The 26,225-nt window shown below is 43.4% G+C and overlaps 1 long non-coding RNA gene across 1 annotated transcript in view; it reads right to left on the reverse strand.

The window, feature by feature from the left end:
* Positions 1 to 26,225, reverse strand: part of LOC114031990 — a 56,857-nt gene that overhangs the window by 13,687 nt on the left and 16,945 nt on the right. Inside the window, exon 2 of the long non-coding RNA XR_003567791.1 lies at positions 18,375 to 18,473. This is a non-coding gene — a long non-coding RNA (uncharacterized LOC114031990). The remainder of the gene's footprint in view (positions 1 to 18,374; positions 18,474 to 26,225) is intronic.

Below are 26,225 nucleotides of genomic sequence, written 5' to 3' on the forward strand. Positions count from 1 at the left end.
TAATGACAAAACCTCCCCAGAATTCCTGATAGAATGGATTAAAGAGAGAAAATTAAAAAAAAAACACCACCAATTCTGGAGGGACACCCTTACCTACCTCCTTTAAAATAACTGGTCTGGACATGGGCAACTAGGTGTAGAGAGGACAGCAACCTTGGAAATCCCCAGGTAGAAGCTCAAGGTCTCACATTCCTTACTCACCTAAGGGGATCTCTGGTGACTCAACCTTGTATCACTGATGATCCCCCCTCCCAGGCACAGAAGACTGAGGGTCAGGACCCTGAGCCTGTTTAATACCTGCTCTTACCCTTAAGCACATTCTATAAGCTGTATTAAAAAGAGAGAGAGGTAGGGAGGGGGAGGGAAGAGGAGAGGATGGAGGGGAGAGAGGAAAGAGGGTAGTAGGGGAGGGAGAGAAAGAGAAGGAAAAGGAGAGAGATCATGGGGGAAGAGAAGAAGAGGGAAGGGATAGGAAAGGGGGAGAGGAGAGAAGAGGGAGGGGAGGGGAGAGGAGGAAGGGAGGGGGAGAGGAGGAAGGGAGGGGGAGAGAAGGGAGAGAAGAGAGAGAAGGGAGAGAGGGAAAGAAAAGGGAGAGATTGAGGGAGAAGAGGAAGAGAGAGGGGAGAGGTACAGGAGGGAGAAGAGGGAGAAAGGGGGTAGAGAAGGGAGAGGGGAGGAGGAAGGGGGAGAAGAGGGGAAGAGGAAGAGGAGGGAAGGGGAGAAGGGAAAGAAGGGAAGGGAGGGCAGAGGAGGAAGAACAGGGAAGGAGAAGAGGGCGAGATGTGGGAGATGAAGGAGAGGGAGAGGAGGGAGAAGAGGGAAAGAGGGAAGGGGAGAAGATGGGAGAGAAGCAGGAGGGGAGTGAGAAGAGGGAGAGAGGGAGGGAGAAGAGAAGAGAGTGAGAGGGGAGGGGTGTGAGGGAGAGAGCTGATAGGCGGCAAAGGGGAATGGAGAGATAGGGGAGGGAAGGGAGAAAAGTGAAAGAGGGAAGGGAGGAGGAGGGGGAGAGGAGGGAATGAGGAAGGAAAGGAGAGTAGTGCGGGGGAGAAGAGGGAGGGAGAAAAGGGAGAGCGGGGAGAGAGGGGAGGAAGAGATGGGGAGAGGAGAGAGGGGAGAGGAGGGGGGAAGAAAGGGAGAGGGGGAAGGGAGGGAAAAGAAGGAGAGTAGGGAGAGGGAAACAATGAGGATAGAAAGCAGGGGAGGGAAAAGGAGGGAGAGATGGGGGAGATAAGGGAGGGGGAGAGAGGGAAAAGAGGGAGGGTGCTTGGGAGAGGAGGGGGGGGGGGAGGGGGGGGGAGGGGGGGGGGGGGGAGAGGGGGGGAGAAGAGGGGGGGGAGGGAGAGAGAGACAGAGAGCTTCTCTGGGAAATACTTGTCACTAGGACAAGAAACCAAACTGGGTCCTGGCTGGGCACAGTGGACTGAATGAGTACCAGTTTGTGCTCAAGGCAGTGAGCTCCTAGGACAGTAGGGGTCTGCCTGGAAGTACACACACACTCCAGGGTTAACACAGGTTCCCTGGGTAGTGAGGGGGTGGGGGGAAGTTTTGGAGAGGTGGCTAGCTCCTGGCCAGATGACCTGATGGAGCTCAGCAAGACCCTGCATTCCCCAGGACACACTCTCTGGAAGAGCAGAAGAAAGGCATGGTGTGGTAAAAAGGGAAAGCCCTCTCTTATAGGTCAACATCAGAACTGCATATGATTCTATCAGTAGAGATGACAATAAAGAGGAGGCATTAACCTCTGCTTTGCCACTGTACCCTGATGACCAAGGGACCTCTCCAACTGAACTGCAGCTGAATCTGTCCCTAAGAGTTGTCTCTTCAATGACAATTTAAGATCTTTGAGATCAAGGACAACCTTACTGCTCTATCTGTAAGCCCAATGCTTGACCACCAGCACACAGAAAGGGTTATTAATAAACACTTCATTCAGTACACACACACACACACACACACACACACACACACACACACACATACACATTATCAGAGCTCTTTGAATCACTTTTACCCTATGATAGACCTGTAGGATGATGAGCAGTACAGAAACACCTTCTCCCTTGAAATCTGGCAGTTAGAGGTGATCCTGCTTCATCAAAACAACTGTTGTAAGTCACTTAAGAATCAGGGCCTCTTTTTGAAGGTGTGGTGAGCACCTAGTTGCCCCAAAGGGAATCACAGAATCATTGGTGAAGTCATCTTTGTGCACCCCTTGGACTAACCACAGAACCTGGGTGCCACAACCACCTATCACTAGGTCCACCAGGCACTCCTTCCTAGGCCAGCGATTTTAGGCATTGTTTCTAGGTCTTTGATTGGGAAATAAGCCTTGAAAATAGATCAGGAGGAACAGGAACATTGGTCTTAATCCTCCACCAAGAAGCATAGAAGAGCAAGGTAGATTTTCATCTAAGGGAGGTGATGGAGGACAATCAGCAGACCTCACTCTGAAAGTAGCATGTTACTGGGTCCTCAGGCTTCACAGGACCTCATGTCCCAGGATGATTAGAGGGATGGACAGAGGGGCCCTCCACCTACCCAGCAATAGGCCTGACCTGCTAACAATCTGTGATTGACTTATCTCAGCAAGTGTCCTAAGGGTGCCTAAGGGTCACCTAAGGGTGACCATGGCTGGGGATCTCCTCCCCTTGAAGTCTGGCACCCGAAGGCAGCTCTGCCTCACCACATGGACAACTACCAGGAGCCTGTGGATGGGGGCTTCCTTTCTGAAGGGGTGGTGAGCACTGAGCTGCCCCAAAAGGGTGGCTGCTGAAGTCCTCTTCACTGCTTCCTCCTGGAAATCCTCTTTGCCCACTGGTTGGACCAAACACAATCTGGGTACTGCAGCCTCCTTTCACAGGGTCACCTGGGCACTCATCCCTAGGTGGACCTCAGGCATTCTAGGACTATGGCCAATGTCCATACAGGCTGGAGTGGCTCTGGACTGGGAAGGAAGACTTGAAGATAAACCAGCATGAGCAGGAAGCTGTGTCACATTTAGCCATCATGAGGCGCAGCTAGGTGGCGCAGTGGATAGAGCACCAGCCCTGAAGTCAGGAGGACCTGAGTTCAAATCCGGCCTCAGACCAAACACTTGACACGTACTAGCTGTGTGACCTTGGGCAAGTCACTTAACCCCGATTGCCTCACTTAAAAAAAAAAACAAAAAACCATTTAGCCATCATGAAACACAACAGAGGAAGACAGATTTTCATCCAGGAGATCTGATGTAGAACAATCTTCAGATCTCATTCTGAAATGACTGTGCTATCCCTACAGACTCAGGTTTCACAGAGTCATGAAGTTCTGGGTGGAATACTGGGGTACGTGGAGGGTTCTAACCCTGACTTTTGGCCTCGTCTGTGTCCAGCCTGGGCTCCAGCCTCCTCTGGATCTCCCTCAGTAATTGTGACTTGTCCCTTACCCACCAACAGGCTTGACCTGCTAATAATCTGTGACATCATGTCAGCCTGAATGAAGGAAGAGGCTTTTTAAATTTTATTGATTGATGGATATTTGCTCCCTAAAAATAAAGGCAGCACAAAGAGGATTTTTAGGAAAATGACTTAAAAGGGAAAAAGGAATATGTTTTAAGTGTGAAAATATTTCACTGAAGCTACCCCATGATATGGAGATCACTGCTATCCCCACTCCCCACAAAGAGGCTTTGGGGTACAGTATCTTTCCCCAGAGGACCCTGCTCTCCTTGCCAGGCCTTTCTTCTGCTTTTCCACAAAATTCACATGTAATGGGTATTCTAAGGAAGTGCTGAGCTCAGCTACTTCATTGGCCCAGTTCTCTCCCTCTGACCTTATCAATACCCCCTCTTAAAAACCCACACCCTATTCCTTGGAAGTCCAGAGGGGGCCCAAGCCAGGGTTGTTGTGTCCAGGGTGTACTTTGTCTCCTTCTCATCTGACTCCCTAGGTGACCAGAAGCTTCCTTCCCAGACGGAAAAAGTGTTAAAGTCCTCTCCAACCACCCCCCAAGGTACAAGTGTACAGGCCTTAGAACAGTTAAGAGGGTCATGTTGAGGGGGAGGGATGTGAGGATTGGGCTGAAGGATGGTGAGGATGGAGGAAGCAGCAGGGTCATTCCCTGACTTCATTTTTTCACTCAAGTACCACCTTCTAAAAACAGGAGGACTGTCCAGATGCCCCCTTGGATATTAGTGCCTTCTTCAACTTTGACATAGAATCCCTCTGCACCCTGCCTAGATCATATATGTATCTAGTTTTTTTTTTGTTTTAACGGGTTGCCTTCTCCTTTAGAGTGCGAGCTCCCTGAGGGCAGTGACCAAGATTTTCTGCCTTCTATGAGCTGCTCAGCTCCTAGCACAGGGACTGCCATAAAGTGTTACCCAAGTAAATGCAAGTGGACTCAATGCTTACAGGATATGGCACCTCAGACTCCAGGATGAGCAGTACTGAGAACTAGGGTAGGGGGGGAAGACGGGACAAGGTACATTCAGGCTTTTCTCATCCTCACTGCCTCTACTCTCCCTGATTCTTCTGACCTCCTGACCCTGAGCTCCCACAACCATAAATCAACACATCTGTGGGCCTCCTCTAGCACCTCTGAGCTGACCAGCCATGCTCTCACTCCTGCCACCCCACTGACATCCACCTAACCCCTGTTCCCACTACTCACTATCTACCTCCTATGGCCACTCTCACATCCACCATTAGTAGTCAATCACACTCCTACAGACAGTGGGGCTATACTGTTCATACACATAGGAGAGGGGAGTCAGGAGGGACTCACTGCTGTTGCCCTCCAAACAAAGGGGACAACAAAGTTTTCCAAGAATTACTAAAAGAATGAATTAAAGATGAGAAAAACATTCACAAAACTGTAAAGAATGAAGTTGTACAAGCACACGTGCATGCATGTAACACACACACACACACACACACACACACACACTTTTTAAAGCTAGGGAGTCAGATATAGGGAAGTGGGCATACCTGGGACAAAGGCCAAGTTAGTTCCTAAATCCCCAGGTGGAAGTTCAATTCCTCACATTCCTTACTCATTTCAGTGGGGTGTAAGCCACTCTGAGCCATTTTCGGGTCCCTGATGATCCCCCTTCACCGCAATCCTCAGGGATAGAAAGCTGGAACAGACCCCGAACCTCTTTAGATCTCTGTCCTTAGTATTATTTTATAGCCAGAGGTTGTAGTTTAAGAAAAGAAAGAATCCTTGGGGCCTATTAAGTAAGCATCACCCAAAGGACAAGAACCAAAACTGGGAGGACGCTGGGCAGGGTGGACTCAGAGGAGGCCATATATCCATCATGGCAGTCAGTGTCCTGCACAGCAGGGGGCCCCACTAGAAATTCACACACTCCAAGTTTAACACAGATTCCCTGAGGAGTGGTGGAGGGTGGGGAGAGTTTCTGGGCAGGTGGGTAATTCCTGGGTAGAGGACCTGACAGAGCTCAGCTCTGCCCTGTAAACCCTCAGGCCTTGACCCACAGCTTTTGGTTCCTGGGATGGGGGCGTATGTCAATCATTGGGAACACAAGAGTGGCTAAGAGGTGGGCCTACTTGCCACCATCCCAAAGACAAGAACCAAAACTGGAACCAGGATGGGCAAAGTGAACGCAGAGGATGCTATTTTCTCCATCAGGGAAGGGAGCTTCTGGCCCAGCAGGGGGTCTGCCTGGAAATAGAAAAATCTCCAGGCTTAACATAGACTTTGAGAAAAGTAATTGGGGCAGTGGAGGGGGTTGGGAAGTGAGTAAGTTCTGAAGGGATGATCAGGTTGAGCACAGCACTGCCTAGCAACCCCCAAAATACATTATACTTTCTGGGAGCTCAGGAGAAAGACCCAGTTTGTTGAAAATCCTACCCCACCACAGACTCCACAAATCCTTTTTTTATGGTAATTTTTATTTATTTTTTTGTTTTCAACATTTACTTCCACAAGATTTTGAGTTCCAAATTTTCACCCCATCTTGCCCCTCCCCCACCCCAAGATGGCATGCATTCTAAATACTCCTTCCCCTAGTCTGCCTTCCCTTATATCTCTCCCCCCCTTCTCTCATCCCCTTCTCCTTCAATTTTCCTGTAGGGCAGGATGGATTTCTGTACCCCATTTCCTGTATTTCTTATTTCCTAGTTGCATGTGAAAACATTTTCTTTTAAACATGTATTTTTAAAACTTTGAGTTCCAAATTTTCTCCCTTTCTCCCTTCCTCCCTCCCCAACCACCCTCATTGATAAGGCAAGCAACTAAATATATGTTATATATGTGCAGTTATGCAAAACACTTCCATAGTAGACATGCTGTGAAAAACTAACTCTATTTTCCTTAATCCTATCCTGCCCCCCCATTTATTCTATTCTTTCTTTTGACTCTGACCCTCCTCAGAAGTACTTGCTTCTGATTATCCCCTTTCCCAATCTGTTTTCCTCTCTATCATCCCCTTACTCTCTTGTTCCCTTTCCCCCCTGTTTTCCTATAGGGTAAGACAGATTTCCATACCCAATTGGGTGTGTATGCTATTCCCTCCTTAAGTCAAATTCTATGAGAATAAGATTCACTCATTCCCTCTCACCTTCCCCCGTTTCCCCTCCACTGCAAGAGCCTTTTCTTTTCTGTTTTTTTTTGTGGGATAATTTACCCCATTCTACCTCTCCCTTTCTCCTTCTCCTAGCATATTCCTCTCTCACCCCTTAATTTTATTCTCCAGATATGACCCCTTCATTTTCGATTCACCCTGTGCCCTCTATCTATCTATCAATATCTATATATACGTACATATAATTTTTTCCCCTCCAACTACCCTAATACTGACAAAGGTCTCATGAGTTACAAATATCATCTTTCTATGCAGGAATGTAAACAGTTCAACCTGAATAAGTCTCTTATGATTTTCTCTTTCCTGTTTACCTCTTCATGTTTCACTCGAATCTTGTATTTGAAAATCAAATTTTCTATTCAACTCTGGTCTTTTCATCAAGAATACTTGAAAGTCCTCTATTTCACTGAATGACCATTTTTTCCCCTACAGGATTATACTCAGTTTTGCTGGGTAGGTGATTCTTGGTTGTAATCCTATCTCCTTTGCTTTCGGGAATATTATACTCCATGCCCTGCGGTCCCTTAATGTAGAAGCAGCTAAATCTTGTATTATCCTGACTGTGTTTCCACAATACTTGAACAGTTTCTTTTGGGGTGCTTGTAATATTTTCTCCTTGACCTGGGAACTCTGGAATTTGGCTACAATATTCCTAGGAGTCTTCCTTTGGGGATCTCTTTCAGGCGGTAATCGGTAGATTCTTTCAATTTCTATTTTGCCCTCTGGTTCTAAAATATCAGGACAGTTTTCCTGGATAATTTCTTGAAAGATGATGTCTAGGCTCTTTTTTTGATCATGGCTTTCAGAGAGTCCAATAATTTTTAAATTCTCTCTCCTGGATCTATTTTCCAGGTCAGTTGTTTTTCCAATGAGATATTTCACATTGTTTTCTAATTTTTCATTCTTTTGGATTTGTTTTACAGTGTCTTGATTTCTCATAAAGTCACTAGCCTCCAATTGCTCTATTCTAATTTTTAAGGAAGTACTTTCTTCAGTAATCTTTTGGAGTTCCTTTTCCATTTGGCCAATTTTGCTTTTTAGGGCATTCTTCTCCTCACTGGTTTTTTGGACCTCTTTTGCCATTTGGGTGAGGCTATTTTTAAACTTGTTATTTTCTTCAGTATTTTTTTGGGTCTCCTTTAGCAAGCTGTTGACTTGTTTTTCATGATTTTCTTGCATCATTCTCAGTTTTTCCTCTATTTCTCTTACTTGCTTCTCAAAATCCCTTTTGAGCTCTTCCAAGGCCTGGGACTGATTCATATTTTTCTTGGAGGCTTTGGATGTAGGAGCTTTGGCTTTGTAGTCTTCTTCTGGTTGTATGTTTTGATCTTCTTTGTCACCAAAGTAAGATAATGTAGTCTGACTCTTTTTGCGCTGCTTACTCATGATCCCGGTCAATTACTTGAGTTTTAAACTCTTTGTTAAGGTAAAAGTCTGCTTCCAATGTGAAGAGTGTACTGTCCCAAGCTTCGGGTTTGTACAGTTGTTTTCAGAGGTACTTCTAGGGACCTGTAAATTTTCAGTTCTTCCAAGGTGGTATGTATGATAAGGGGCGAGGTGTTTCCTCTCTACCTCCACAACAAGCTTCATTAGACCAGCTTTCCTCCTAGCCCCAGGACCGCCCCTCAGAACTGTGACCCAGATCCAAGCACTGGTAAAGCAAGAGATTCCTGCCTCAGCACTGGCAAAGAGATCCTTGCAATCCCCCTCTGATCAGCCACTCAATTCCCCCCCAGTCTGTGGGCCAGAAGCTCAGGAAACAGTCGCTGCCCCAGGCCGCACTCAAGACTTGCAGCTGAGACCTAGCTCCTCTCTCACCACAGTCACAGACTTTTCCCACTGACCTTCCAGGTTGTCTTTGGCGTTCCTGGGTTGAGAAGTCTGGAAACTGCCACAGCTGCCTGTGATTCAGCCCTGAGGACTGCTCCAGGTTCACTGTGGCCTGCGTGCCCATATATACCTTTCCGATCAACCATCCAGGCTATCTTTGGCTGGAAATTTGTTTCACTCTGTCTTTTTAGGGGTTCTGCTGCTTTAGAATTTGTAAATCAGAGAGAACTCAGACCCGAGAGGCTGTTTCCAGGGTATAATTTGTCTCTGACTCTGTGGTGGACCAGAAGCTCACAACCCAAGATGGAGGAGGTGTTTTCCACCCTAGTCTCCACTCCCATCACCCAAAGTACAAGCAGTACAAGTGCACAGGCCAGGCATTGTTAGAGCGTGGGTAAGGATGGAGGAAAGTACCAGGTCATTTCCTAGCTTCCTTCTTCTTTCAGCTCACTCACCACCTTCTAGAAGCAGGAGGATTGCTCATGTGTCCTTGGATGCTAGTGTCTTCTTTCCCTCTGAGATGGCCTGTCTTGGCATCCTTACAATATCATCCGTGCTAAAAAGTATTTTCATGTTGTATTCCCCCCAACTCCACTTTAGACTGTGGGCTTCCTAAGGGCAGGGACCAAGATGTCTTTCCTGGATTCCCTTGCACTCAGTACGGGACCTGGCACATCATGGTGGCACAGTAAATGACTATAATCTCACTGGGAACCTCAAAAGAAAGGATCCCCAGCACCTGGGATTCGGAGTGACCCTGTATCACTCATCATCCTACAGATATGTAACAGAATCCCCTTTATTCAGACCTTCAAATGAATTCATTTAAAGAGCTCAGAGACTGTGCCTTTATTGAATGAATACATACATGAATGAATTAACAAATGCATAAAGTATTTATTAAGAACTTTCTGAATTCTAAGCGTTGCGCTAAGCACTCTGGATACAAAGACATGATCCACTGGATAGAGAGAAAGATTTTGGGGGCAAGAACTTTCTTTTCTGGGTCTTCAGTAGCTGATGCTGTAGGTCCTGCAGGAGCCGAGGCCAGGTTGCTTCTCCACAGGGAGTCCTTTCAAAGTGGAGGGCTGGATTTACAGAACTGCTCTTCCCAAGGCCACTGGGCTCTCTCCATCAGTGTCCATGGGGAGATAGTGAGGAAGGGGGTGGGGTGGCCTGACCATCCTGGTCTCCTCAGGGTCCCTTGCTGCTTCAGCTACTGTTTCTTACCTGTTCTATGGGTGGCAGTTGGGTGTCAATGGGGATGGCTGGTCCCTTCTCCACAGTAGCTGCTTTTGGGGAAGATGTCAGTTAGGACTAGGTCAGAAGCCAGATGAGTGGGCTGGGCTTGGTGTGCCTGCAAGGAGTTTTGTGCTATTATTATATGCTGGTGGGGTCTAGTTGGTCAGCAGCTGTAACTGGTGGAGTTGAAGAAGGTGAGCCCCCTCTAAGCAGTGATTTTTCCCCTCAGTGATGGCTGGGAGCAATGTACAATAAGGGAGTCTGCTGGAACTCCTGCTATTCTAAAAGGTCTTGTGCTCAGGGTCCCTGGCTGACTGTGGGTGAGAGATGGGACCTGATTCTTCAGTAATCATTAATGCTCAGGCTCAGAATGATGTGAGGCTTTGTAACCGGGGGGGGGGGGACCTGGCCTGATCCCCAACAGCTCTGCATCACCATCAGCAGGAATCCCCTGAGCTCCCCCCTCTCCCCAACAGCTGCCAGATGTTAGATCAGCACCTGTATGCTGTTTCCATTGGGACTTCTATTATTGCCCACCTGGTTCAGTTTACTATATTTTTGAGGACAACAACCTGACATTCTTATCCCATCTAAGGTGTCTGCCACCACAACAGAAATCGAAGTAAAGCTCGTGCCATTTCCCACAGCCACGGACATGCTGAGAAGTTACCAAAAATGGTGAGCGGTCAGTCCAGTGAGGGAGAGGAGACAGTACAAGTCGGTGTTGACATTATCAGTGCACGTGCTGTGGCTACTTAGGGATAGAACCTGTGATCAGTCAGTCAACACACATTTATTACATGCCTACTATGGGCTAGCACTGTGCTTTGCTCTAAGGATACAAAGAAAAGCCAAAGGAAGTCCCTGATCTCCAAGGGCTCATATTCTAATGAGGACACAATATACAATCAAATACGTACAAACAATAAATATACAACATATATTTGAAGTAATTAAGAGAGAGATGCAACTAGAATTAAGAGGGATTGGGAAAGGTTTTTTTAATATAATATAGGATTTTTCGCTGAGGCTTCAAGTAAAGCCAGGGAAACTAGGAGGCAGAAGAAAAAAGTGAGCATTCCAGTGTGGAACAGCCAGTAGAACTGCCAGAATCTGGGAGATGGAGTGTTTTGTTCAAGGAACACCAAGAAAGACAGTGTAGTTAGATAGCAGCCCAGGGGAAGAGTGAGAGGTGTAAATGACTGGAAAGTCAGGAACAGATCATGTTATGGAAGATTTTATAATTTATCGTGGAGGTGACAGGGAGCCACTGAAGTTTACTGAGGCAGTGACATGGGCAGAGCTGTGCCTTAAGAAGATCATCCTAATAGCCAAATGGAGGATGGACTGGAGTGGGGAAATACTTGTAGTGGGCTGAACAACTAGGAGGCTAATGCAATAGTCCAGGTATCTGGTGATGAGAGCCTGTACCAGGGTAGTGGCAGTGTCGCAGGAGAAAAGAGGGCATATTCGAGACATGTTACAGTGGGAAAAGTCAGCAGGCCTTGGCAACAAAGGATTGGGTAGGGAGAGACAAGAACAGAAAGAAAGAGGAAGTCAAGGATGACACCTCAGTTGCAAGCCTGGGTGATGGGGAGGATGGTGTTACCCTGAACAGTGAGAGGCAAATCAGGAAGAAGTGAGGGTTTAGGAAGAAAGAAAATGAGTTCAGTTTTAGACATGTGAAGTTGCACACGTTTACGCTATATCCATTACAAGATGCCTATGACATAAAGACATGAGACTGGAGGTCAGCAATGAGGTAAGTTAGGACTGGATTAGTCAATTTGAGAATCATCAGCTTAACTGTCAGGAATGTTCTTGCTGTGTACATCTAATTTAGCTCTGCACAATTTTTCCATTCCTTGGTCATACCCTGTACTGTTTGGCGCTCCACAACAGCCTTTGATAGTCTAGAGATGCTCTGGATCCAACTTGGATAGACAAGACTTCTCTTTCTAGTCCTTCCTGACCTTTCTGTAGGAGCTCAGACCATTCGCCATCTTTTCCACCCTGGACATTCTCTCCTCTCTATAATTTCATGATTGCGCTCTCTCCTGGACCTACTTTTCTTACCCCTCCTACGCAGTCTCTTTTGCTGGTTCTTCATCTCTTATACCCACTAACTGTGGTTGTTCCTGAGCGTTCTGTCCTGATACCCGCTCTATTTTCTACCTAAAATGTATATATGATATACATCCTGGCTATCTCATCAGCTGTGATGCCTTTAATTATTATCTCTACGCAGATAATTTATTCAGAGGTAAGCTCCAGTCCCACATCACCAATTGCCTCCTGGATATCTCAGGCTGAATAGGTGTCTCATGGGTGTCTCAAACAGAACTGATCATCTTCTCCCCCCCCCAAAAAAAACAAACTCTCCTCTCTTCCCAACTTCCTTATCATTGCTCAGTCTAATCTATAGGGTTTGGCCTGTTTCTTATGTCCTAGTTCAATTCAGTTGAATCCAACAAATATTTATTGAGAACACACTATGAGTCAGGCTTTGGACTGGGAGCTGGAGATAAAAAATAGACTCTGCTTTCAGAGGAAACAACATGTATACAGATTAGTAAATAAAAAAGAATTACAGAATAAAAACAAAGTAATTTCTACCAAGGGAGAGCATGAACAAACCAGGGGGGCAGGGAATTTGGACACAGATACATAAATTCAAGGTTTTACAAAATTCAAGACTTTTTTTATTATCTAGCTCAACTCTCATCCCTTTTCTCTCTGTCCAAACTCGTGAGTTCATTAGTATAGGTTCAGCTTGGAAACCCTCTCCCCATATGGAAATAGACAAATGGTCTGAAATGGTATAGTGAGGTTAAATGACTTGACAAAGGTCTCACAGTCATGCCTGGAGCCTTTGATCCCCTACAGCTAGTGGTATCAAACTCAAATAGAAATCATGGATTACTGATCCTTACATAAGAATCCTAGTGGGCCACATACTGACTTTAGAAAACCACAAATTAACAGTATCTGTGTCATGATGTATTTTTATTTACTTGATTAAACATTTCCCCATTACATTTTAATTGGCTTGGGCCACTTGTAAGCTTTAACCAGCCTTGAGTTTGACACCTCTGCCCAATACTATACTGCCTCCAGCATCCTACAGATGCTCAAATATGAAGCTGATCCATAATCACTTAGCCACCACTGACTAGAAAGCCAAAGCACAATTCACTCACTGACTTCTGCTAATCAGGGGTTAGACTTTCCAATCCAGGACAGAGGGTTTTCTGGCTATTATACCTTCCCCTTCAGTGAAGCAAACAGTAGACACTGGCAGGATGCATTCTCATTCTCATCTAAGAAAATACACTGGTTGAAGTCTTGGGTGTATTATTTACTTTTAGGATTCTTTTATTGCCAGTGAGAAGTAAGAGGTTTGCAAGAGGAAAAAAGGACTCAAACAAAAGTACAACACAAAAATAATATACGAGTTACAAGAAGAAAGAATTAGCTCTTTGCGAATAGAATTCAGGGAGAAGAACAATGACCAGGATTCCTGAGTCAATTTCCACATTTATTATGGCATTTTAAAATTATTATTTTGGCATATTCATTGGCAAACCAGATTAAGTAATTCCACTATAGCAAACAAAACTCAGATCCTGCATATGACAAGCATGATGAGGAAAATAAAAAAAAACCTTCTTATTTTAGTTTTCAAAAAACAAATTTAACAAATTGTCATAACTAACTTACCATAATGGAATGCTTTCTCAGGGTTATAACAATATATAACTACATGTTGTCTTTAGCATGAAAAGAAACTCAACACCATTAATCTTAACATTTTCCTCTAACACCCTGTAATCTTACAGTAGAAGCCCAAATTAGCCAAACTATCATGAACTTCTCTGGAAGAGAAATTTCAGAACAACAGGCAGGTAGCGTCCACTCAACTATGTAAAAACATACCATGCAACACTTTACTAAGAATGGATTCCATAAGAAGGTGAAATCTGGCTCCTTTTCAGAACACATTTCAAAGTCAAAGGGAAATGCTGAAACAATTTCCCAAATGGTCAATTTCACATTTTTAAAAATGCCACCATGTGGCAAAGAATTGGAAACTGAGAGGATGCCCATCAATTGGGGAATGGCTGAACAAGTTGAGGTATATGAATGTAATGGAATACTATTGTGACAAAAGAAATGATGAGCAGGCAGACTTCAGAAAAATTTGGAAAGACTTGTATGGTCTGATGCTGAGTGAAGTGAGCAGAACCAGGAGAATGTTGTATATAGTACAGCCATGCTGTGCGATAACTAATATTGATAGACTTAACCATTCTCAGCAATACAAGGATCTAAGACATCTCCAAAGGCCTCATGATGGAAAATGTTATCCACAGACGAAGAAAGAACTATGGAGTTTGAATGCAGATCAAAGCATACTATTTGCTATTTTTTTTCTTCTGTTGTGTTTTGTTTCCTCTTTCTGGTGGTTCCTCCTATTGGTTCTAATTCTTACTTACCACATCACTAATGTGAAAATATGTTTAATAGGAATGTATATGTATAGCCTATATCTTGGTGAGGGGGGGAGGGAGGGGGAGAAAAATTTAAAACTCAAAAGCTTATGGAAGTGATTGTTGATAATTCAAAATAAATTATTTAAATTTTTTTTTTAAAAAAAGAAAAAACATTTTAAAATGCCACCATGATGGCTAAGGACTATGAGCCAGGATGACATTTCTTTGGTTCTAGGTTCAGTAAAAGACTCCACTAGCTCAGAGAAAAAAAAAAAGAAAAGAGAAGAGAACACAACAGGTTGGCAAAGAAGAAGAAAAAGGAAATGTCTTTCACATAGTAGGCACTGAAAAATATTTGTTCAATTGAATTGCACAGCAAGTGCTGATAGAAAAGACTCGCATTGTAGGAGGTCACAAAACTAGTTAGTGGCAGAGCTATGTCAAGAACTCATATCTCCTGACTTCCAGTTCAGGCTCTCAGTTCTGTGAGTACGAAGCTCATTTGAGAATTAACTGGCTAACACTCTCCAGATTCCCATGAGATTGTTTTATGTCAGAAAAACAAAGCAAAACAGCTAGGAAAGTTAAACATAGAATATGACACAGACCCATTCACATACACTCAATGCGAGTGTGGTTCTGCCCTCTCTGTACCCCATCCCTACCTCCTACTTTTCCATCTTTCCTATGGAGATTACTGTGGGCTCAGAACTACATCAGTTAGATGTAGCATCTCTCAGGGTTTATAATTACAGAATCATATTGCCTTGGGATGTAATAAACTCTGGAAACGTTCAAGTAGAGGCAAGACGGTAACTTTCTAGGCGTGTTACAAGTCAAGTATAGGTTGGACTATGTGGCCACTTCCTACAATAAGATTATGTGATTCTAAAAGGCATGAGTGACTTCTGAAGAGGACTCAGGGTTCAAGTCCCAGGAAGGTTGTAGAGGGGATAAGGGAGAGAGTTAAATGTGGTTCATGAAAATGAGTTCAACGATATCTCACCATGGTGCCATTAGCATTGGAACCTTGAAAAAACTGGAGGAAGCAGGCAACAGTGACAGTCCAATACCCAAAACTGCCAAGCAAGTTGCCCTTTTCCAATTTTATCCACTGCTAAGATTTGGCTAACATGGACTGTTAGCACTACTGCCACCTCTTGATTAGCCATGATTATAAAGGCCAAAATGAAGTCTTTTCCGTATCAGTGATATACTTGATTTCTACTTCTCAACCATATTCACTAGACCCCCCAGCAACTAAAAGCTCTCTTGGCTAGGGTCTTCCTGACTCAGCTAACCCCTTGTTTCCCAGGATCCCCTGGAAAAATGAGCCTTACATGAAATAAAATACCCTGAGATTTTCATCCTACCTAGCTCTTTCTTGCAATTCTGGAAAGGACTGGCTGCAGCCGTGTATCACAATCATTGATATCAACTAAAGATAAGCTAATTCTGTATAACACAAAATATCATTCAGAACAAATGACTGAGAGGGAAAAATACATTTAATAATTTCCAGTGGCTGAGAAGAAGCAATAATTTATTTCCATATTAAATGCTAAAATACTTACATACAACATAAAAGTAGATTTCTTATAAAGTGAATTCCTTTAGCAGGCAGGAAGATCAGGCAGATTAAGGGTCTACAAAAGTATAATCACAGCCTTAGCAAAGCAAATAAAAATAATATTCTTTGCATCCAAGTGCTAATAGAGTGGATGGTTGAAGGTTACTCTTAAACACCTATTGCTACAATGGATGGGAAATATTCATTTGAAGCGCAAGTAATAGAGAGCAGAAAATGTCATAGGTGTAGATAGTCTTGAATCAACATTATGCCACTGAGGCAATGCCTGTGGGTAATGGCAAACATTTTAGGAGAGAGAAGAAATTAAATAGAGTTTGAAACAATAATCATTAGGTAAATCCTCATATCCATTTTAGGAAGCTCTTTACTTCCCAATCTCATTCCATAAAAATGAGACTGAATGGAAATACAATCGATTCCCATTATTCACGAATTCCATATTTGCAAATCTGTCTACTAACTAAAATGCATTTGTAACCCCAAAATCAAAATTCCCAACACTCTGCTTGTTATTTGCAGCCTTGCACAGAGCAGCAAAAAATTCAAGTTGCCCCACATTCAAACTGCCAACTAAAGTCGAACAAAGTCATACTCAGCCTTCTTGTTTCAGGTCTCATACTGTAAACAAATGTCTTTTTTGCAGTCTACTTAGTGCCACATATTTCACATGTTTGTGATTTTTGCTTGTGCTTCTGCTGTCTAAAATGCTTCCCAACTGCAGTGCTGAAGTGCTACTCTAGACAGCCTAAGAAGACTGTGATGTGCCCTACAGAGAAAATACGTTATGTTAGATAAGTGCCATTCAGGTATGAGTTATAGTGCTACTGGCTGGGAGTTCAATATTAATCAATCAACAATATGGCATACCCAGAAAAAGGAAGAGGAAATTTGCATATAACTAGTTATTTGTAATACATACACATATTTAATATAAATATAAATATATATATATATATATATATATATATATATATATATATATATTAAATGAGGTGTCTTTAAACAGAAACAAGAGCAGCTAGGTGGTGTAGTGGATAGAGCGCTAGGCCTGGAGTTAGAAGGACTAATATTCCTGAGTTCAAGTCTGGCCTCACACACTTACAAGTTGTGTGACCCTGGGTAAGTCATTTCACCCTGTTTGCCTCAGTTTCCTCACCTGTAAAATGAGCTGGAGAAGGAAATGGCAAGTATCCAGTATCTCTGCCAAGAAAACCCCAACCGGGGATCACCAAGAGTTGGGCACGACTGAACACCCAGAAACACCCATAAAACAAGATTGTATCAATTGGCTGATGAAAATGTGACCAGAAGCTTGCAATAATCTAACCCTTTAACTCCCTTCAGACCAACGCTTCAGTATTCAGTAATTCAGTGTTCACAGCAACTTAATAAAATATAAGTATGGCAAACAATGAGAATAGACTATAAATCCTCTTGTTCATTGTGACAAAATTGGACAATACATAGACTTTTTAAAAATGTTTTAAACTGGGCATGTATTAGATTATTGTTTCAAAACATTTCAATTAGATCTAGTAGTCAGACAATTAAAACACAAAGCATTGTATTGACAAATTATGAAAACCTGTCTTGTTCATCCCAATTGAAATAAACATCAACCACAAAGACATTCAGTACCAACTCTGAAAAATGTTCCACACATACTTATCAACTCTCTAGGAGGTGGGGAATCTTCCCAGGAATTCCTGGAGAATTCCAACAAGCCATAATCTGGAGTGAGCATCTTTTGTGTCTGGTCAAGTGTTTCAGAATAAGAAGGGGAAAGGGAATGACAGCAAGCAAAAGAAATAAACAGCTCCCTGGCCTCTCCTCTACCCAGACAACTTCTACAGAATCAATTGGGGAATACCGGCCTGAGTCAAGCTAGAGAGGGAGGGAGGTTATAAATCAGGGCAACTCTGCTCAGCCCACCAGTGTCATGAATCTCACTCCAAGGAAATCAAAGCCTACCCAGGGATGGTGTGCAGGTTCAATATGTCTACAGGAAGCACAAGTGCCAGAGTTTCACAAAACTTTTTTTTTCTGGTCTAGCCAAGTTGCCATCTCTGGACCCAGTATTCTCTCTCCCTTCTACCTTGCCTCTTCTCAGAAACGCCTTATTTTCAGAAACTTGGACATTCCAGACAAGAAACTTCCAGATTCCTAGGTGACTGGCAACTCTTCAGGGGACCTAGGACCTCAGAGGTAGAAAACCAATGAGATTCACTGGGCAATCCTCCCCCTCACCGCATACACATACCTAAAACACCTGAGTTACTCTGATCACAACAAGTCATGGCCAGAGAAGTCCATGATCTGCCCTACATCATGGACTCAGGACTCCTAGACATTCTTGGTCTCTCTTCCCAAAGCCCAGAACTATGTGGACATACCTGGCACCATCCAGTTTTTGACGGATTCTTTTGGAGCTAGTCTGGTGTCAAAATTTTTTAGATTTCATACTAAAAGAATTTCCCATAAAATAGCAGCTCCTACCACAGTGGTTAGAGAAGAAACTACGAAGCATCTAACCTCAACTTTTTTCTTAGCTCTTTCACAAAGTAATTGGATTCCTTCGCCTGGTATTTCCCAAGAGTGTAGATACAAGCGTATGAAAACATCGATTTCTTACCTTTTGGAGGATCTTCTTTAATTAAAGAAACTTTCCATTCTTAGGTTTGTTGGCCAGAGTGAGGCCCAGATTTTCAGCTGATCAGAGATGAGGCCCTACCTGAGGAGAGAGGGAAAGAAAATGAGGTTAAGTACACTGGTGGTGTCAGTTTCAAGGTGAGTTATCACAGCTACCCTCCTGCTGAGAAAAGAGGTTAGACTGGGTTTCCTCTTGTTGGAGGAATGGCAGCCAGTTACCAGTCACTTCCTTTCCCCAACCATAGCCTTTTCATGTTTGGTAATTCCCCTGCAGTGCTAATAAAAGAGAGTCTCCCACACACTGCTGATTTTATCACAATCTGTGAGGATGGCAGTGCCCAGAGCCATCACTAGCAACTTTGGCACCAAAGAATGTAGCAGAAAAGCCATCCCTGATTCAACTTTTTAAAACCAATTCAGCTGGGTGGCACAAGGCCCCAAAGTAGGAGACGGAGATCACAGGATACAATTCATGGCAGAGGTCACAACTGGGGAAGGGAAGATGGTCACCTGATAGTTTCCTATTCGAATGCCTTATTCTTACTCAGTTTTTTCTACTTTTGTAAAGAACAACTACCGTGAGAGCCCTGTAAATTTCAGTGTCCTGGCTAGGTCTTCATACCACAGAGGGAGGAACATGGTGGCATATACTGCTTTGAAAACTGAGGGTTCCATTTAAAGAGGACAGCGAATGCATATTTTCCTGTTAAGATGGAACGGAAGCAAAATAATGACCCTCCCCTAGTCAGTTATTAATGCCCAGGATGGAAACCCTATTCACACCCCCCCCAGAAGGATCAAACAGTAAGGCATTCTCTTTCTAATTGAATTCTATGCACTCCATTAGGGTTTGATTAGAAAATAGCTTCCCAACCTCTGGCTCATGACAAACTTTTATGCCCAAGGTCCTTACTTCTCAAATTAGCCAAACTTACATAAAGTCAATACAGACAAGTGGTACAGTGAACAGAGAGTGGTGGCCTTGGAGTAAGAACAACCTGTGTACAAGTACCATCTCTAACACCTACTAGCTAGTTGTGTGATCATGTTCTCAGGACTTCAGTTAGCTCCTTCAGACCAAAAGATGCATAGAGCTGAAAATCTGCATAGGTGGAGGCAGTTTCCACATTAGAAATTCCCTACAATGAAGCACAGGTCTGGACTGAACCAACAAAAAACAATCAAGTCAAAACTAGGTCCTGCTTTTCCCCACATTTCCTCCTTACACTCCCTACATCTCCTGCCCAGCTCCCCAGCCCTGCCTCTGTGAGCCATTGTGTAGAACTTTTAGAAGGTGGCCCAGTTTATAGGAGAAAATGTAGGTCATTTACTCTCCCAGAAACAGCTTGGCACATACCCTGCCCCTCCCCTGAGTCTGCTTTACATTTGCTCTTCATGTATTTTTGTATTTACTGATCTATGTTCATACTGTCTCCTCCTAATAGAGTGCTTCCATAAGGACAGGGTCTGCCTTTTTTCATTTCTGTATCCCCAGTTCCCACCACACAGCAGGTGCTTAATAAATGCTTCTTGAATCAAAGTCAAGTGAACCTTTAAATTAGATGGTGTCTAGGGTTTCTTTGAGCCCTCATGTTCCAAGTCTTAGACCCAGGACTCCTCAAGGAAAACTTGGATTTCCTATACCTAACCCATGGAATGGACCAGAGATGAGGGATTCTTACCACCCCCTACCCAGTGGGTATTGCCTTGCCCTCCACCTCTGACTTGAAAGGTTCCCTCCTGAGGCTAAAACAACCCACCTCCTCCAGTGGCCCTCCAAAGTATACCATTTGGCTACAGGGTTTGCACAATTTGTTGGAATGAGAAAAAAACAAAATATTGAGCATTGTTTATCTGAATCTAACCAATTAAGCTTAATTCCATGCTGTCTATCTCCAGACAGAGAACTGATGGACTTTGAGTGTAGACTGAAGCATTTTTTTCTCTTTCTTTTTCTTGCTTCTCTTTTTATGCAACATGGCAAATATGGAAATATGTTTTGCAGGATTTCATACATTTAGTAGGTATTGTATTTTTTGCTCTCTCAATGAGTGGGAGATGGGGTAGAAGGAGAGAATTTGGAACAGAAAATAAAAATTAAATTAAATTAAAGCTATAAAAAAGGCTTAACCCACCTCCCTCCTCTAAACTCTTGGGTCATATCTGTCTAGCACAGTAGCATGTCACAGATGCCTCAGCCTGAGCTCCTTGGTCCCCACTCCCTGCTCACGAATCAACCACCATATGACCACTCCCTAGATCTACTAACCTCCATACCTGAGCCAGTAGGCCCCACTGCCCTCACCCAACCATGGTCCCTACAAACTATCTGGGTCTCCCTTTGCTGGAGGCCCTCCTGTCCTGCTCTACCCCCAAAGAATAGAAGTTTAGAAAAGTTGGCAGCACTTGTAAGTGTTAAAGGCAGCACCTTTAACAATTAGGGAAGAGTGATCCAATTCACCATCAAAAACGATGAATGCAAGGAATCCCGAGGAACCCAAGAAGACTTGTAGAAACCAATGGAGTAAAACTAATAGAATGACACAGGCAACGATGCTAATAACATAAATGAAAAAGCAGGCTAAAAAAAGTCAAACTCTGAGTGATTGGAAGGACAGACCTTGGCCACAGAGATGATAAAATGCACTTTCCCTTTCCCAAAAGAGGCAGGGGACTATAGGTACAGAATAAGGCATGCACTATCAGACATGGTCACTGTGTCAGTTGGTTTTGTTCAAAAGGTTTTCTTTGTTCAATGTGTATATGAAGGGATGAGGAAAAGGTATATGCAGGAATGAATGTGATCTAAAAGCAAAAAGTTATCAAGAAAATATATTTTTGAAAATGAAAAACCCCTCTTGTCCTCCTGGCTGGCAGTGTTAGGGCCAAGTCTCTCACTGATTAAAAAGATTTCATCTTTGGCCTTCCCATTTCATAGTACCCTCAGGGGTAAGGCAAGCACATTGTCACAGTGTCCAAATTTTGCAGCTGAGAAAACTAAGACACGGAGAGAATCTGAGTCACATAGCAAGTTTTCCTAAGAGCAAGGATTAGAATTCTGAGTTTGCTATGTTAACAGCAAAGTCAATTTGCCCTAATACAGAACCCCTCTGGGGTCATATTGTCATCTTGTATGGGTGCATGTCCTGACATCATATGGACAAAACAGGCCAGACATAACATCCAACACAATGCCTTGTACCTAGTAGAAGCTCAATAAGTATGAGCTGATCTTCTGTGGAATACAAGCCATTCTCAAGGAGAGTTTCTTTGAGAAACTATCTAGGTCCAATTTTATGATGGCTCAGATCTTTTGCGTGCAACCGTTTTTTTATGAAGACACTATCAGAAGTTGCCTGCGATGAAATCTCCGATGATTTCCAGGGTCTTAATTTTTTAAATTTGATCTCTCTGTGAAGTGCCATATGGGGGCAATATTGTTTTTATGGATCTAGAGGGACTTTTCAAAAAGAAAGAACACATGAGAAAATGGTTGATGGCAGACCATCACACAACTTTCTCAAATCAATCAATGAATGTGGCCAAAGCTGGCTAGAGGATGTTGCTGTTTGCACTTAACTTAATCCTTTATTTGTGTCAATGGGGGGGGGCAGGGGAGCTGGCAGACACGTGTAGAGCTTGTGCATGAAAAGTGTCTTATTTTTATGAGTTGCTGTTATGTAGACACTTATAAGAGCCCTTCAAGTTTCTATAAATGTGATTGATGAGGAAAGCTTGCGAGATGGAGTTTGGCAACTTAAAGTAGATACAATAAAGAAAGCCTTTCAGGAATAGGCCAGGTTAGTCACAGTTGACTCTTCAAGACTCCATACTTGGACCAAAGACACCCCTGCAAAGAAATGGAGTTGACCTCAAAATGCCAGCTGATGGTTGAAAATACAGCTCTGCTTTGGTTACATGGGAAATGGCTACACTGGATTGAGTTTCACACTGAGCAGACCGAAACCAAGACTATTAAAGAAAGAATGCTCTGGTAATTCCCCTCCATTTCCCTCTCCCACTGGAGCTTCAGCAGTGATAATAAATCATGGCCTGGTGATCAGACTGCCCTGGGCTTGATATAAGTCTGCCCTTAGGGCCTGCAAACTGACACTCAGATGGCAACATTAAAGCTCAGCCCCTTCAAATCAGAAAGTGTTAGGAAAAAAAAAAAACCCTAGAAGGCTGTCTCTATTAAAAATCCTAAATTTACACTAGTCTGAGTGAAATCAAAAAAAGTATATATAGTTTTGTGTGTATATACCCATATGGGTATTTACATATACACATATGAATCTTAATGGCAGCTAGCTGGCACTGCAGTGGAGAGAGACTGGCCTAGAGTCAGGAAGCGTCCTCTTTCTGAGTTCAAATCTGGCCTCAGACACTTATTAGCTTTGTGACCCTGGGCAAGTCACTGCACCCTGTTTACCTCAGTTTCCTCATCTGTAAAATAAGCTAGAAAAGGAAGTGGCAAACTGCTCCAGTATCTCTGCCAAGAAAATCTCAAATGGGATCACGAAGAGTTGGACACGACTGAACAAGAACAAAATGTTAACTTTTTAAAAATGTCACCAAACTCAAGACTATTAACTGTAAACATTGAAATAGGCTCAAATAGGATCTTAATATCATAGGATTACAGATCTGGAGTTGGAAGAGGCCTTAGATGTCATCCTGTCCAATATCCTTATTTTACAGATGAAGAAACTGAGGCCCAGAGAAGTTAAGTTACTTGCTCAAGGACACAGGCAGTAAATGGTAAGAGCTACCATTTAAACCCAGGTCCAGTGACCCCCAAATCCAATGTTCAAGGAACAGCAAGTAGGCCAGTATAGCTAGAATGTAGAGCGTGTCTAGGGCATGAAGTGTTAGAAGACTAGAAAGGGAGGAAGAGGCCAGGTTACAAAGGTCTTTAACTCTCAAATATTTGTTCAGTTGTTTTTCAGTCATGCCTGACTCTTGGTGACCCCATTTGAATTTAGTGAATATAGGGAGTGACAAGATCAGACTATTTTATAGGAAAATCATTTTGGTAGTTGTATGAAATAGGAAATGGAGTGGGGATAGACCTGAGTAAGGAAAAACAATTAGCAATGTTTCAGGGGAGAGGTGATGAGGGCCAGTTCTAGAGAGGCAGCTGTATGAGTGGAGAGGAGGAGGACATTAGAAATGTGGGGAATGTACAGAGAACAGGATTTGACAACAGATTGGATGTGTGGGTTAAGAGTTAGGCATCAAGGATGACACAGCGGTTGTTAATCTGAGTGACTGGGAAGATGGTGATGCCCTCAGCAACAACAGAAAAGTTGGGAAAAGCAGAGGGTTTTGGTTGGGAGAGGGGGAAGATGATAATGAGTTGTGTTTGTGACATGTTGAGTTAGACATCAATAAGATATCCAATTTGAAATGTCCAGAAGGCAGTGCTGTAGCTCAGGAGAGGGATAAAAGGTTAGAAATGTAGAACTGGGAATAATCTACATAAAAATGATAACTTCATCCACGGAAGCTAATGAAATCACCAAGTGAGATAGTACAGAGTAAAAAGAGAAGAGGGATCAGGACAGAACCTTGGGAGATGCCTATGGCTAGCAAACATGACATGGATGAAGATCCAGCAAAGGATACTGAGAAGGAATGGTCAGCTAGGTAGAAAGAGAACCAGGAGAAAATGTGGTCATAAAAACCTAGAAAGGAGAGAATATCCAAAAGAAGAGGGTGAGCAACACTGGAAAAGACCAGCAAGCATACACTGATTCTTCAAGGAGTGGAGCCAAGAAGAGAGATATCAAATGATAACAATTACAGGCGGTTAGACCAAGTGAGATATTCTTAAAGATGAGGGAGAAATAGGAGTATTTGTAGGTAGCAGAGAAGGAGCAAGTGGATGTGACTGCCATGTGGAAGAAGTTATACATATGGGGGTAGAGCCAAGACTGCAGAGTGAGAGCAGTGACTTGCTTGAGTTCTTCCCCAAACCCCTCCAAATACCTATACAAAATGGCTCTAAACAAATTCTAGAGCAGCAGAACCCACAAAAAGACAGAGTGAAACAGATTTCCAGCCAAAGACAACCTGGACAGTTGATAGGAAAGGTCTGTTGCTAGGCTGGGAGAGGAATACAGTTTAGCGTGGGCAGTGCAGGTAAAGACGGGGCCCCAGGGAGCCTGGAACAGGCCTTAGGAGACTGAATCACAAGCAGCTGTGGCAGTCTCCAGACTTCTCAACCCACAAACACCAAAGACAGCTTAGAAAGTCAGTGGGAAAGGTATGTCAGACCTGGGTGAGAGAGGAGCACAGTCCAGCCCTGGCTCTAGTTCTGCCCCAGGGTGGTGGCCACAGTGGCAGCTGCTGCTTCTGGAGTTCTCGGCCCACAGACAGCAGCAGGGATCGAGTGGCTGATCAGAGGGGGATTGCAGGGATCTCCTTGCTGGCACTGAGGCCGGATTCTCTTGCTTTGCCTGTGCTTGGATCTGGGTCTCAGTCCTGGGTGACAGTCTTGGGGTGAGGAGGAACACTGGTGTGATGGAGCTTGTGGTGGTGGTGGAGAGGGAATCCTCCTCACAGTTCCAAGGCAGAAAAGAGTGCTTGTGGTCACTCATAGACCAGAGCACAGGCCAGGAAAGGAGTAAACACCTCACCTTTGATCATACCACCTTGGAAGAACTGAAAATGTACAGGTCTTTCTGAAATTCAAGTATCTCTGAAAACAGCTGCACAAAACCCCCGAAGCTTGGGACTGTACATCCTCCACACTGGAAGCAGGGCCCTACCTTAACAAAGAGTTAAAAAGGCAAGCAATTGGCTGAAAACATGAGCAAACAGTGGAAAAAACTCAGACTACAGAATCTTACTTTGGTGACGAAGAAGACCAAAACATACAACCAGAAGAAGACAACAAAGTCAAAACTCCTACATCCAAAGCCTTCAGAAAAACATGAATTGGTCTCAAGCCATAGAAGAGCTCAAAAAAGATTTTGAAAAACAAGTAAGATAAGTAGAGGAAAAATTGGGAAGGGAAATGAGAGTGATGCAAGAAAATTATGAAAAACAAGTCAACAGCTTGCTAAAGGAGACCCAAAAAAATACTGAAGAAAATAACACCTTAAAAACAGCCTAACCCAAATGGCAAAAGAAATCCAAAAAGCCAATGAGGAGAAGAATCCTTTAAAAAGCAGAATTGGCCAAACGGAAAAGGAGGCCCAAAAGCTCACTGAGGAAAATAATTCCTTAAAAATTAGAATGCAGCAAATGGAAGCTAATGACTCTATGAGAAATCAAGAAATTATAAAACAAAACCAAAAGAATGAAAAAAAAATAGAAGACAACGTGAAAAATCTCATTGGAAAAACAGCTTACCTGGAAAATAGACCCAAGAGCCTAGACATCATCTTTCAAGAAATTATCAAGGAAAACTGCCCTGACATTCTAGAACCAGAGACTAAAATGGAAATGGAAAGAATCCACCAATCACCTCCTGAAAGAGATCCCAAAAGGAAAACTCCTAGGAATATAATAGCCAAATTCCAGAGTTCCCAGGTCAAGGAGAAAATAGTGCAATCAGCCAGAAAGAAACAATTCAAGTATTGTAGAAACACAATCAGGATAACACAAGATTTAGCAGCTTCTACATGAAGGTACCAGAGGGCATGGAATATGATATCTCAGAGGTCAAAGGAGCTGGGATTAAAATCAAGAATTACCTACCTAGTAAAACTGAGTATAATCCTTCAGGGAAAAATATGGATATTCAATGTAATAGAGGACTTTCAAGCATTTCTGATGAAAAGACCAAAGCTGAATAGAAAATTTGACTTTCAAATACAAGACTCAA

This window comes from Vombatus ursinus, unplaced genomic scaffold (genome assembly GCF_900497805.2).
Source record: "Vombatus ursinus unplaced genomic scaffold, bare-nosed wombat genome assembly UNPS02015358.1, whole genome shotgun sequence".
Taxonomy (NCBI): domain Eukaryota; kingdom Metazoa; phylum Chordata; class Mammalia; order Diprotodontia; family Vombatidae; genus Vombatus; species Vombatus ursinus.